General features: G+C 38.4%; 1 pseudogene; it reads right to left on the reverse strand.

Moving 5' to 3' along the window:
- Window positions 1-11,038: 11,038 nt before the first annotated feature.
- Window positions 11,039-11,370, reverse strand: LOC118635749 (annotated as a pseudogene).
- Between the last annotated feature and the right edge of the window lie 1,337 nt (window positions 11,371-12,707).

The following is a 12,707-nucleotide window of genomic DNA, read 5'->3' on the forward strand; positions in this document are numbered from 1 at the left end:
CATGCAATAGGACATAGATTTGAAATTTTGTCCCTTGAATGCAAGTAAAGAGAGAGTTCTGATAAATCAGTTAATCAACTTTTAATTGATTATGGACATTATTCAAATACTCTAGGATTTTTTTCTTCAAAATAAATAAGAATATCATTCATCATAAATGTTTTAAATGACATAAATTTTTCCAAATGACATCAAGAAGCAAATAGATTCAAATACTTTACAATGACAAAAAAGGGGGGGGTTATATCTTTGGGCAGTATTTCCCAAACTGTGCTCCTTAGAACACTGGTTTATGGGATGTTAAACAATATTATATGGCAGGGTTAGGGGAGAAAAAAACTCAACAAAAATCAGCTGCTTTTCTATGCACAATGAACAATTCAAAAAACAAATTAAGAAAACAATTCTTATTTAAAATAGTATTAAATTACATTAACTAACCATATCATAGCAATTATTTCACAATATATACATGTATCAAAACATCACATTGTACACCTCAAACTTACATATTATTATATGTCAATTATACCTCAGTAAATCTGGGGAAATTTTTTAAATAAAAATAAGTAATATACCATCAACAAGAGTATAATATTAAACAATAACTTTAACCAAGGAGGCAAAGACTTATACACTGAAAACTACAAAATGTTGCTGAAAGAAGTTAAAGAAGACACCAATAGATGGAAAGACATCTTGTGCTCATAGATCAGAAGATTTAATATGGTTAAGGTAACCACACTACCCAAAGTGATCTACAGAATCAATGCAATCTCTATCAAAATCACAATGACTTTTTTTTTTTTTTGAAAAAATAGAAAAATCAATCTTAAAATATATTTAGAACCTCAAGGAACCCTGAATAGCCAAGACAATTTTGAAAAAGAAGAAATTTGGAGGTCTCACACTTCCTGATTTCAAAACTTAAGACAAAGCTACAGTAATCAAAACAGTATGGCACTGACATCCACACAGACATATACTTCCATGGAAAAAGAACAGAAAGCTCAGGAGTAAACCCTCACCTATGTGGTTAAATGGTTTTGACAAAGTTTCCAAGACCACCCAGTGGGAAAAAGACAACAATTTTAATAAATAATGCAGGGAAAACTGGATATCCACATGCAAAAAAGTAAAGTTGGACCCTTACCGTACACCATATTTTCAAAAAATAACTTTAAATGAATCAAACAACTGCTCCAACACTCTTGTATTTCAATAAATGGATATCTCATATTACCAATTGCTCAGGTCAGAAGCCTCGGTCAACTCTGTCTTCTTCCTTAATGTCACACTACACATTCAACCCATCAGAAGACCTACCAGCTCCTCCTTCTAAATATACCCTGAATCTGACCCATTCTACTACCTCAAAGCTATAGTTACCTCTTCTTAATGCACAGGTTACTAATCTTTTCCCCCCTTTTTCCTTTTCATTTTATGTAGTCTATTTTTTTCATATAACCAACCTATTTTCTACACAGTAATATTATTCCTTTAAAACAAACTAGATCATGTCCCCCCTCTAGTTTAAATCTGGATTTTTATCTCACCAAGTAAAAGTAAAAGACATTATAGTTGTCTAAAAGTTATACACCATCTGCACCCCCCAGAGAAGTTCCTGACTCATCTTCTGCCTCCCCTGACCTCACTCAATCTACTCTAACACAGCTGCTACATTGTTTTCCCTGGACAATACCCTGACTATTTCCCTCTTAGTACCTTGGAAGTTGTTATTCTTTTTTTTTTTTTTTTTTAACTTTATTGAATTTATTGGAATGGCATTGGTTAATAAAATTATGCAGGTTTCAGGTGTTCAATTCTATAATGCATCCTCTGTATATTGTACTCTGTATCCACCTTTTTTTCTTCACTACACATACAAAAATTTGAAATTTGTATATTTATTTGTTTACTTGTTTAGGGTCTATCTCGCTCCACTAGAATATAAGCTCCATGAGAAAAAGTAAGGACTTTATTTTCTATACCACTATAGAGCCTGCCACAGGCAAAAACTCAAGTAATATTCTTACATGAATTAATAAATAAGTGAATAAATAAATGAATGAATACAATTACTGCTACATTTATACATATAATTTATAACTTTTGTAATTTACAACTTACTTAACTTCATGGCTCCAATTCAATTCTAAAAATTGAGTATTAACATTTTGATTATGAATGGCCATAGCTCAACTTAGTGAACAAAAATTAGTTTTAAATTATAATGCTGATTTCCTGTCAAGATGGTGGTGTAAATAAATACAGTACTCGCCTCCTCCGACAACCATTTCAAAACCACAGCTAAACTACAGAACAACCGCCATTCATAATTGTCTGAACTCAAGCTGAATGGAAGTCCTACAACTAGAAAATTCAAGAAGACACATCAAGACTGGTAGAGGAGCAGAGACATGGAACAGGCTGGTCCCACACCCACATGTGGCAGATAAAAATCAGGAGGGATATCTTGGCTGTGAAGATCCCCTCTGAGGAGTGAGGGGTCCCACTGACACACCAGACCCCCAAGCTCAGGGTTTCAGTGCTGGAAAGAGAAGTCCCCATAACTTCTGGCTGTAAACACCAGCAGGGATTGAGAATGAGGAAAACAGAAGCTGCTAGGGTCCCAGGCAGTTCCTCTGAAGAGCCCACACATGGACTAACTAGAACAAACTCTCCCTGAGCTGCAGCATGGAGGCAGCAGCTTGAAAGGCACCAGACACATACAGGGGAAAACTGAATGGTCCAGCATCAGAGTAAGAGGAGGAGGGGCAGCTTTGTTCCTTTGATGAGCCCTCCCCACAGAGCAGGCAGGCAGGCACCATATCTGAGACTCCATCAACCTGGCTCACACAGTTTGCCCCACCCAACTTTCTGGCCCACCCGAGTGGTTTTTCCTTATTTGTCTTGGCTTATGCTTCAGATTTTTCTAAAATATCTCAACCAAGCAGCATCTGGCCTCAGTGAGCCCCTTACCTCTCACTAAGCGGCCCCAGGCCCAGTACTAGCAGCAGGCAGCCTTGGTTCACAGCTTGGTCTCAAAACTTCACCTCCAAGCCCGGCACAGGAAGCAGCAATCTATAGATCACTTTTTAGCTCATGCCAAGTGGCCTGCATCTCTAAGGAGGCCCCAAAGCCAGGCAGCTTCAGACCACATTGAAGCACCACCACTCAACTTCCTCCACAAGTGACACACTCAAGGGGTGGACTCAGGGAGTATCAGAGCCGTGCTAAAAGTAAGTCCTGTTCTGTGGGGTAGGCCCCTGCGAAGCTGATCTTCTATGGTGGTTAGAGCTCAGTGGTCATTTCTCACAGCTAGTTCTTGCAGCTAATTGGCCTGGGGGTAAATCCCTCCCATTGGCATGCCAGCAGCAATCAAGGCTCAGCTACAAGAGAAGGGTGCACACAGCCCATATGGGGGCACACCTTGAGTGCCCAGCTTGGGTGATCAGGGAGGCTGTGCCACTGGACCCTACAGAACACCTACTACATTAGACCACTCTACCAAGCCTGGGAGACATAGCAACTCTACCTAAGACAGAAACAAACACAGGGAAGCTGCCAAAATGAGGAGACAACAAAATATGTCCCAAACTAAAGAATAAAACAAAACTCCAGGAAAAGAAGTAAACAAAATGGAGACAAGCAATCTATTAAATGCAGAGTTCAAAACACTGGTTATAAGGATGCTCAATGAACTTAGTGAGAAACTCAACAGCATACAAAAGAACCAGTCAGAAATGAAAGATACACTAACTGAAATGAAGAATAATTTACTCAGAATCAATAGTAGAATAGATGAAGCTGAAAATCAGATCAGCTATTTGGAATACTGAGACAGGATAGTAAAAAGGTAGGGGAATTCCTTGACAAGTAAAATAAGGAAAACTGAGACAAAATAGTTAGACAAGGCCAAACAATTTGAGCAATTTACAGCCAGCTAATAAATCCCTAACCAAGGACACTTAAGAGCAAATGGTTTATATATCCCCGACCATCCTGCGGCAGGCTGGCTTTGTTCCTGGCCCCTCTTTGATGATGATGTTCCTTGAAAATAAAACTATCCAGAAAATAACCCTGACCCCTCTATACACACATTTTAATGAATCAACATATTGAAGGACACACCTGAAAAGCTAATGAGTATTCTGTAAAGACACTCACCTGAGATCTTCCCCAGGGTTCCTGCTGGCCAAAGAAAGATAAAAAGCCTCAAGACAAAGGATCCACAGCATGCTTTTGCTAGAACATGCCCCTGCCTTGTATCTCTGCTTTCTTTCTCCAAAATTCTAAGGGAGTCCACAAGACTTGCAACAAGAGAGCAGCAGGTAGCGGCAGCTTATTCTGGGCTTAGCCCCTGAACCTGTCTCCAAGGCCTCCTCTTTCTCTGACTTTACAGTGAAAGAAAATAACAGCCCAGCTGTGGCTCACTTTTTTTATTGTGATTCTATTTCTCAGCCCTGCCTAAGCTAACTTCTTTCTTTTTTTTTTTTTTTATCCTCACCCGAGGACATTTTTCCATTTTTTGTTCAGGTAGAGTGGGGGGGGGAGAGAGAGGAACAGAGAGAGAGAGAGAAACATCGATGTGAAAGGGACACATCGAGTGGCTGCCACCCGCACAACCGACCAGGGCCGGGAACAAACTGCAACCGAGGTACGTGCCCTTAGCGGGAACCGAACCCGGGTCTCTCTGGACCGCAGGCCGACACTCTAACCGCTGAGCCAAGCCAGAACTTCTTTCTTATAAGTTTCTAGAAAGCCAAAGCAGCCCCACCTAGGCTCTCTCCTATTCCTTCTACCTTAAGTCTTTCCTTTGTTTCACTGTCCCCAGCATTAATAAACATATTCTCAAAATAACTTGGACTTGTCTTGTGAAATCTTTCCTGCATGAAGTCAAGAGCCCTACAAGCTGGCCCAAAGTATACCCACTCCATGCCTGGACCCCATCCAGTAGCAATATAAGAAAGCAAAAACCACCCAATCAGAACAGCAACAAGAAAAAAAAAAAAAATCTCTCACAATGAGGATAGTGTAAGGAGCCTCTGGGACAACATCAAGTGTACCAACATTTGCATCATGGGGGTGCCAGAAGGAGAAGAGAGAGAGCAAGAAATTGAAAACCTATTTGAGCCCTGGCCAGTTTGGCTCAGCGGTTAGAGCGTCGGCCTGCAGTCCGGAGAGACCCGGGTTCGGTTCCCGCTAAGGGCACGTACTTCGGTTGCAGTTTGTCCCCGGCCCTGGTTGGTTGTGCGGGTGGCAGCCACTCGATGTGTCCCTTCACGTCGATGTTTCTCTCTCTCTCTTCCTCTCTCTCCCTCCCACTCTATCTGTACAAAAAATGGAAAAATATCCAGGGGTGAGGATAAAAAAAAAAAAAAAAAAAAATTAAAGAAAACCTATTTGAAAAAATAATGACAGAAAACTTCCCTTACTTGGTGAAGAAAATGAACCTACAAGTCCAGAAAGCACAAAAAGTCCCAATGAAGATAAACTCAAAGAGGCCTACATCAAGGCACATCATAATTAAAATGCAAAAGGTTAAAGACAGAGATTCTTAAAAAACAGCCAGACAAAAGCAGTTAGTTATCCACAACAGAGCTCCCATTAGACTGTCAGTTGATTTCTCAACAGAAACTTTGCAGGCCAGAAGGGATTGGCAAGAAATATTCAAAGTAATGAAAAGCAAGGACCCACAACCATTATTACCCAACCCAGCAAAGCTATCAGTTGCAATAGAAGCAGAGCAAGAGCTCCCCAGACAAGAAAAAGCTGAAGTTCATCACCACCAAACCCGTATTACATGAAATGTTAAAGGTCTTCTTTAAGAAGGAAAAGGAAAAAGAAAAGATTAGAAGTATGAACAGTAAAATGGCAAAAATACCTATGTATCAACAACTGAATCTTAAAAACAAATTAAATGAACAAGCAGAACAGAAACTGACTCATAAATATAGATTGCAGGGGTCTTGGGGGATGGTTTACAAAGGTGAAGGGATTAAGAAGTACAAATTGATTGATAAAGAATAGTCACGGGGATGAATAGGGAATATAGTCAATAATATTCTAAAAGCTATGTATGGTGTCAGATGGGTAGGAGATTTATTGACATGATCACTTAGTAAGTTATGTAATGTCTAATTACTGGGGTGTACACCTGAAACTAATATAATAATTTATGTCAACTGTAATTATTTTAAAACTTGTAAAATTAAATAATTAAATTAAAACAAATGAATTACAATACTAATGGACCACTAATGGAAAAAATAATCATTTTATTGCTCCTTATATATTGCCTTACAATTCAGAGGAACTCTTGTTTCAGTGATATCTTGGTCATTTGGACTGTAAAAGAATCTGAGAAATACTGATCATTTTTTGAAGTCTGGCCAATCATTGGTATTTTTTTCAGGGATTAATGACAAACAAGAGAACTGACAAGTGCAGCTCTGATTTGACTGATTTGGAATGATTGTTACTCCAGTCATGAACCTACATCGTGTTAAATTTCTGGTCAAGTAAATTTATTATTTTTCTACCCACACTGGATATACCCTGTGAATCCTCCAACCCAAGGACAATAAATAAATAAATAACTGCAGTTGTTTCTTTTTATTTATTTGCTTGTTTGTTTGTTTGTTTGTTTATGTTAATCCTCACCTGAGAATATTTCTCCATTGTTTCTTAGATAGAGTGGAAGGAAGGGAGGAAGAAAGAGAGAGAAACATTGATATGAGAGAGACACATCAATTGGTTACCCCCAGCATGAACCCAACCAGGCTGGAAATCAAACCTGCAACCTAGGTACAGGCCCTCAACTGGGATTTGAACCCGCGACCCTTTGGTCCATGGACCAGTGCTCTAACCCCTGAGCCAAATCAGCCAGGGCTGTTTCTTTTCTTTGTTTTCTTCTAAAGAAAAAGAAGGGAGAGGGAGTGAAGAGATAGAAACATCAGTGTGAGAGAGAAGGACTGATTGGCTGCCTCCTGCACACCCTGTACTGGGATTGAGCCCACAACCCGGGCATATGCCCTGACCAGGAATTGAACTAGGGACCTCTCAGTCCAATGGATGATGCTCAGTCCAATGGATGATGCTCAATCCACTGAGCCATACTGGCCAGGCCAGGGTGGTTTCTTCTTATTTAAAACTTCTTTCTATATCTTTAGAGATCCAAACTTGATACAAATTTGACAGTTTTTATACCTCAGCCCAATAATAAATTTTGTATTGCAAAAGAGGTAGCCCCTCTGACCCTTTGGGTTATCTATTCTCAGTGTCAACCCACCAAATCTGCTTTCCCAGGGTGAGCCAGGTTCAAGCACTATGCTCATGTCTTCACCATTCAAAATGCATTTCTCATATTTTGGCTAGAACTAATATGCTAACTGATTCAGGCCAGGGTATAATGATGAATAACTTTATATGGAAATTTTAAAATGAGAATTCTTTTTCAGCATTACTCCAATCATTCCACATAGGGAGTTCTTTATTATACTAAATATTTTAAGTGCCTTCTCAGGAAGCAAACAGAATGTGACTGAGCCTAGCATGACAAAAGTAGTTAGGCAAATTATAGCAATGTATTGAGTGGAATATTAAGTGTCCATTAAAAATGAAATTCATAAAGATTATATAGCAAGCTATGCAAAAAGTATATGATTTTAAGTGAAAATTATAAATATTGCATGTACCTTATATTTATGTCTGTTAAAATATGTATGTATTTGGAAAAGGGCTGGGAAAACATGAAAAATAAATGCAATTTATTTGTCACATGTTCAGATTTCTCTCTTTTAATTTTTTAATTAATTTTAGAGATATTTTAAGTTAAAAATCATATAATGTTATGGATTGTCTTTACCAGTGTTATAGTAATATGTTCTGTCTCCTAGGTTTTTTTTTTTAACTACTCTATAGTCTTCAAAATTATAAGTCTCTTATGATGATATTTTGGCTATTCTAACAGAATGTATTTTAAGATATATCACAAAAAGTCTAACAAATAGCTTGCCTACTAAACATGGGATTTTGTTTTTAATCCTCACCTGAGGATATTTTTCCATTGATCTTTAGACAGAGTGGGAGGGAGGGAGAGAGAGACAGAGAGAGACACTGATGTGAAAGAGACACATCACCTGATTGCCTCTTGCACTACTCCAACCATGGTCGGGAACGAACCGCAACCGATGTACGTGCCCTTGATGGAATCAAACCTGCGACTCATTGGTCTGTGGGCCAACGCTCTAACTGCTGAGCCAAACCGGCCAGGACTAAATGTGGAATATTTTTTATTAATTAAAAGCAAATAATAATTTTACATTAATGTTATAATTTATAAAGCTCATTTGGAGAATTTTAATAATCTTGTAATATTTATTTTATTATGGATTTAACATCTTTTACTGAAAGCAATTCTTATCTCAAACTGTCTTTAACATTATTTATTTATTTTTATAGTAACATTTACTGCTAGGGAAAAAACATATCTTTATCAAATATTTAAAATCATCTGCAATTTCTCCATCCTCAGGATTTATTTGAAATGGCAGATTTAATTTAATTTCTGTCAAATTGTACCTTGAAAAGATATACATCACAAAAATCCTATGAAATCTTGAATTTGGGGTCGTTAAATATATGCCTTTGATTGACATTTTATGATGGCTGCAAGTGATTTTTAAATGTTCAATAAAAATACTGACTCCAAAGTCAGATTTGGACAATTTTGCCACAGAGAAAACACTTCTTCTGCTATATCTTGGTTTTAGAGCAGTTTAAACATCTTCCACTAGTATCCGCCCATAAAATAACAAAATAATGATTCTACCAAACTAGGTTCCAAAAGATAATTATATGAGTTGAAAATAAATTCTGCTTTTGTGAAGAAGTGCCCAAGCGGTACTAGCCCTGTTCAATCCCTGCTCTATTATTGTTGGGACAGGGGAGACCGCATTGGTATTGCGGAGGAAATTTCAGAGTAATTGTATTTCTCAGCAGTGGTGGGTCAGTTTTTCAGTAGAACTCGAAGTAGAATGAGATTTTTCTGACAAAAAAAAAGCATTTAGAATGAGTCTTTCATTACCCAGCACCGGTTCAGCAAAAGAGCACAGAATTCTGAGGGTAAAGAGTCATGAAGTTGATTAATCATATAGCCACAACCAGCATGTTATAGATTATAAATAAGAAAAGCAAACAGTTCAATGCCAATAAACTGAAAACCATTTACTATTTCTTCTATTTATTCACTGAAAAAAATTTTTTTATTGAGCACTTCCTATAGGTCAGGCACTCTTCCAACACGTAGGCTATAATCGCACAAACGGCAAAATTTCTGCCATTAGGGAACCTATATTGTACTAAAGACAGGCAGTGATTAATCAACTGGATCAATGGGTAATTAAGATTAATATGTGCTCCAAGGAACATAGTGGTGGGTAAAAGGATGGGAAGTAGTTAAAAGGCCGGCAGGTCGCCTATGGTTGATAGAGGTTCAGGAAGGGACTGTTGGGCTAGGTCACACTGTGTGGGAAACTGAATGAAGTGGGAGAGTGAATTATGAGGCTTTTGATGAAAGCGCTTCAGACAGAAGCAGCATAGTTTGCCAAGGGCCTGGGGGACTTAGCATGATTGAGGAGACCACAAGGAGGCAAGGTTGGCTGAAGGAGAATGAGTGAGGCCAAGATCGATAAAAGATGCAGACAGAAAAATAGGGAAAAGTCATTTCATAGAGAATATCAGTCACCAAGGTAAGCACTTGAGATTTCATTCTGAGTGAAATTGTAAGTCATTACTGGGGCAGGGGTAAGGCATGATCCCAAAGCAAGAGCGGAAGCTGGGAGACACATTACAAACCTACTGCAATAGATCAAGGGAGAGATGATAGTTCCTTGGACTAAAAAAAATATTTAATTGGTAACAAAAAATTAGGATATATTTTAAAAATAGAACTGACAGGATTTTCTGATATATTGAAATATGGAGTTTAAGGGAAAGGTAGATACCTTTTTGAGAGTCAATCTCTAGGTCAAAATGAGATAATCAAGTAAGTTAATATAGACAGAGAAAAGATCTAAAGACTACACCCTGAAATACTCCAATATGTGAGGTCACAAAGCCAAGTAGAATCCAGAAAAACAAGCAACCAACCAAAAAAGCAGCAATCTAGTGAGGCAGATACAGAACGAAAGGAGATGATATTCTCCTGACCAAGTGCACACACAGTTTCAAAGAGAAAGGAGCAACCAATGATGTCAAATGCTGCTTTTACATGAGGACAAGGAACTGACCACTGGAGTGAGCAACATGGATAGAAAACAGGTGTACGACGAACCAGAAAGATTGGAGTGGATTCTGTAGAGAATACAAAGACAGAAAACGTCGACAACTATGTCAAAGAAGTTTGCTAGTGTGGGCAGCAAAAAGATTAGACAAGAACTGGTGGGAGATGAAGGTCAAGAGAAGGTTTTTGGATAGGAAATATTTCAATCAGCCTTTATATATTCCAAGATGTAAAAAGGCCATCCTTATATTATCCCTTGGCAAATATCAGTTTGTAGCTTCATTATAAAGTCAATGGGCAGTTCTATTATAAAGTCAAAGGAAAGAAAGCCAAATAGGTATTTTTCTCAAGCCTATAATTTCCTTGGCAATTTTTAAAGCGTACTTCTTAAGGAATCTTTCAGGTTAATTCCTGTATAAAAATGCAAGTCTTTTGAAGAAAAGTTTTTTAATTTTTAAAATAAGATCAGCTCAACATAAAATTTAACACTTGGCTTCCACAAAAAATAATTTATGAAATGGGAAGCAGAGGAGGAAAATGATTGTTACCTATGGCGCTTCTGGTTTCCCGGGGAAAGAACGTTAGCTCCTCGCAGCTGCACTAGGAATAATTTAACAACGTAATGAATGCTGCTCGATGCATGTATCCTCAGTAACAATTCATTCTATGAGGCTTTTTTTTTTTTTTACAAGAGAAATACTAGAAAAACCCTTTTATTTGTATTACTCAAAAAAGCTGCTTCCTTTTTTTCTATTTAGCTTCCTGACTATGTGCTTGTACCTTCAACACTTACACAACGATTTTCTGCTCCTCAGGAAGGAGGGCACGTGTGACCCTGTCACGGATGCATTTGGCACACAGACCCACCCCGGCCCTGCTGCCGTGATTTTTCATTTCAGACAACCTCATTAGAGCTGTGGGTCTCCCAGCAGAGCTCCGCAACACCAGCCTGGGCACGGGCTGCATGCAGATTCGGGTGCTTTCTCAAACATTTTAGTGTAAAGGTAAACAATTCTATCACTAGGGGTTCGGGACAGCCTAGTGTTGTTAAAGACTGTGTTGTCGGACAGCCTCTGACGGTATGTTCATGCTGGACCATGCTGACTGACTCTACACCAGCTCCAATAACAGCCTGAGAGATCCTGACTCCTGCAGCCCCTATGTGGCCTTTTTTTTTTTTTTTTAACATAACAATCTCCAAAAAACGAAAAAGTGTTAGGACACATGCTGTAATTCTCTGAGTGAATGTCTATAAAAAATTATTGTCATATAAACTATCAATCTAATGTTCTAGTGATCTTATGTCAGAAAACCCAGAAAATAAGTGATTAAGTATCTCTTGGACCAGTGCTTCTCAGGCTTTTTCAGAGCTATGCATGTCCCTCCGAGAGGCCTTGAACACGCCTACCTACAATCAGGGATCAGTCACGTGCTGTGTCCATATACCCTCAACCCATCTGCGGCAACACCAGGGGAGCAGAGCCGCAGGTTCTGACTCTCAGTCAGGACTTGTCTTAATCTGTTTTGAGAGAAAAGAACAGTAAGATCCAGACCAGACTCTTCGACAATTACTTAAGACACAGAATAACGAGATCTCATTTGCTTTAAGTACCTTAAATGCCAGGGACAAAGTTGAACGGGCTGTAAAATTCCAGAAACCTGCCTGAAATTCTTCTTTAAAAGGAGGAAAACTCCAAGCACTGGAGCCAGCCAGGGATGAAGTTGTCCTCATGGGGCAGCTTCTCATTGACTTAAATGGAGCGATTAAGGAAATCAGCAAGATGACCTGTCAGGATTACAGAAAAGAACGTTAAGACTTCTGTTCACTTCTATTATGTGTTACTTCGTCTCTTTAAAATTTCTATTTGGTGTATGTTTTATAGTAATTTTAATATTTAGTAGAGTTTTACATTTATATAACTTATCAATACATAAGTATCTATAGTAGAAAAAAAGATACTCAAAAAATTTCACGACATTATGTTCAATCAAAAAGTTTAGAAACAGGCTTGGCCAGTGTGGCTCAGTGGTTGAACAGTGTGGCTCAAGCACCAAGAGGTCACTGATTCTATTCCCCATCAGGGCACATGCCCAGGTTGTAGACTAAATCGCCAGTGTTGGGCATGCAGGAGGCAGCCGATAGATGTTCTCTTTCATCAATGTTTCCATCTCTCTCTCCTTCACCCTTCCTCTCTCTATAAAATCAATAAAGGAAAAAAAATATATATTTTTTTAAGTTCAGCAATAACTGCATAGATGTAGTCTTAAAACCACTTTGGCTTGGGAATGAATAAAGGCTAGTATTATCCACCAACCACCCTGGCTGAAAAAAATCTCAGTGCAGAAACAAAAGAGGAGCAGTAACAACTGACATCACAGAATACAAAGGATCATCAAAATATACTATGAACAATTATAC

This window comes from Molossus molossus, unplaced genomic scaffold (genome assembly GCF_014108415.1).
Source record: "Molossus molossus isolate mMolMol1 unplaced genomic scaffold, mMolMol1.p scaffold_m16_p_1, whole genome shotgun sequence".
Classification (NCBI taxonomy): domain Eukaryota; kingdom Metazoa; phylum Chordata; class Mammalia; order Chiroptera; family Molossidae; genus Molossus; species Molossus molossus.